This window comes from Eurypyga helias, unplaced genomic scaffold (assembly GCF_000690775.1).
Source record: "Eurypyga helias isolate BGI_N326 unplaced genomic scaffold, ASM69077v1 scaffold40782, whole genome shotgun sequence".
In the NCBI taxonomy this organism is placed as follows: Eukaryota; Metazoa; Chordata; class Aves; order Eurypygiformes; family Eurypygidae; genus Eurypyga; species Eurypyga helias.
The window spans coordinates 54,353-56,992 of record NW_010236263.1 but is presented as its reverse complement, the minus strand read 5'-3'; positions in this window follow the sequence as shown (position 1 = coordinate 56,992).

The following is a 2,640-nucleotide window of genomic DNA, read 5'->3' as shown; positions in this document are numbered from 1 at the left end:
TTTCCCCTTCCCCCAGGTTAAACCCTGTCACCCGCTCCAAACACTTGGCATGGTTACCCATTATTTCCCCAAGCTTCAGGATGCTGGCAGCTGGGGAAGAGTATGTCAGCCTGAGGAAAGTGAACGGAGAGCTGTGGTGCAGGGGATTGGGAAGGAGGGAAGGCCTGTGGGAAGAACTCCCAGCCCTCTCTACTCAGGAGGATGGTTTGCAAGCTCTGCCTGCACCCAAATCCTTTCTTCAACTCCTCTCCCTTCCCATCTCTGCCTCCCAGCCCCACCACTGTGGGTGCTTATGAGAACTTCAGTGCTCACAAGACCTAAAAGCACATGTGCACTTCTTTCCCCCTGGCATTTCAATAGGCCGGTGGAACTAGCATGTCCCTTGTCCCTGCTGCTGGAGCTGTGGCTGCGTGGACAGTTTTGGGGTGCCTAGTGTGGTCACCCGTACAGGGCGGACTGCTGGGCAGAGCGGGGTGGTGGAGGGGTGGGGTAACTTACTGGGTGTGTGACCAGCTCTCAGCCCACTGGGGCTGCCTTCCCTGCCGAGTGCCTTCAGTCTCCTGGATTTAGCGTGACTGAGCTTTTAGGGATAATTGAAACAGCACCTCTGGGTCAGTCTCCCCTGACTTTATGGAGAATTAGCTGTGCTATTCCAGCCCTGCAAGCCCTCCTCACGGGCCATGCCATGGGCGCTCGAGGCACAGCACTTGCTCAGAGCACACTGGTCCTTGCCCCACAGCACCCACGAGTTTCCTCCCTGCTGCCCTAGCCCCAGGTAACACACAACTGCAGTTGGGTGCACAGCAGGACCCTAGAGGGGCTTGGTTACTCCAGGATATCATAGAATCATAGAATCATAGAATCACAGAATGGTTTGGTTTGGAAGGGACCTTAAAGACCATCTAGTTCCAACACCCCTGCCATGGGCAGGGACACCTTCCACTAGACCAGGTTGCTCAAAGCCTCATCCAGCCTGGCCTTGAACACTTCCAGGGATGGAGCATCCACAGCTTCTCTGGGCAACCTGTTCCAGTGCCTCCCCACCCTCTCTGGGAAGAACTTCTTCCTGATATCTAATCTAAACCTCCCTGTTTTCAGGGAGGTGTCAGGAAGTCCTACAGAAAAGCGAGGAGGTGCATTGGGTGTAGTTGGCAGGGTGCTGGTCGCTGGGGATGGCAGGGGTGACCTGGGAGGAGGTCACAGACCACCCTGCGCTGGCACACAGCCTGAGGAGCAGGGCTGGAGCAAAGACATGCCACCAGCAAGTGGTGGAGCAAGGAGCCGCCTTGAGCAAGGGCAAGCACGCAGGAGGCACTGGAGGAGGTATGACTCCAGAGGGACTGTGGCTGGTGGAGAAGGCTGCACCAGGACAGTGCTGTGAGACACAAGGACCAGCGAAAGAAGAGGAATCACAGCAGCACATGCCAACCTCCTGCACTATCCGTCGCCTCTTCTCGAAGGAAGCTGATGTATTTCCCTTGTTTCTTTGATTGCTTGTCTTTATTTCTCAGTACCAAAATTGATAAAGTTTATGTTAGTTGGCAGTAAAATAAACTGTGAAGTTCAGACACGAGGCTGTTTCTTTGCCCAAGACACTAGTAACGGGATATAGTAAAATGGAAAGAAGACCACTGGAACATATGTTAAAAAAAATAGACCTTATGTGTGCTTTTAAATTGTTTTGTATAACTCAGATCTTTAAAACACATACTCAAGGTGACTGCCCTCAGCAATACTGTCTTGGTACCTCATGTTCCCCGTACAAGGGTTTAAGCAAAGTACCTGTAAGTGAAGAGATAACTTGTATGAAAAAGAAAAGCGAATGCACTCAGTAAAACAATGACAGAACATTCCCACATCATTCTGCTTCTGATGGCATAGCATTCCTTATTTAAATACTGTCAGCAAAACACTGCAAAAAACACGAATATTTCAGAGCTATGCTTGCTACTTCTGACGTTTTCTCTTATTAGTTCCTGGAGTGGCCCCTGCTCATCCTGTCACTCTTGAGATGCTCCTGCAAAAGCATGTCCGAGAGGCGGCAGGACTGTGTGACAGTGCCCTGGGCCTGGAACCTGCTCTTCAACAGTTTTCTGTGCTTTGGTGTGTAAGTCATAGTCCCCTGCTCTTCCCAAGCAGAAGGGCTGATGGAATTCTTCACCACAGCAGAGAAGAAGTGTGGGAAGCATTGCTGGTGTGTGTTACAGTGTAATCAAAAATAAGGGTTTGAGGTTCTTCCAGTATTTTCCACACCCCCAAATGCTTATTAACATGCGATGGGCAGTAATCAGCAGGGTCCTGCTGACACTTGGTGGCCAAGCGGAAAGACGTACCAGCTTCATGGGCCCAGCAGCGTGCTACCACCAAACTGTGCACTTTTAAAGCGAAAGGTGTAGGAACCGGCAGCTCACAGCTGTATCAGTGTCCAGGTTTGGTGTGGCATCTGGTGTTCCCATTCCTTCTAGCTGCACTGCAAACACTCTGGGGCATTTCCTTCAGGGGGAAAGGAAGACAAGGACTGCCCTCCATAACCAAAGAAATACCAGAGTGTATTTCTTTGTTCAGGCCTCAGCTTCCTTGCAGTTAAATGACTCAATTGCCCACATACAGTTCTGCAAACAACACAGGAATGTGTTGCAT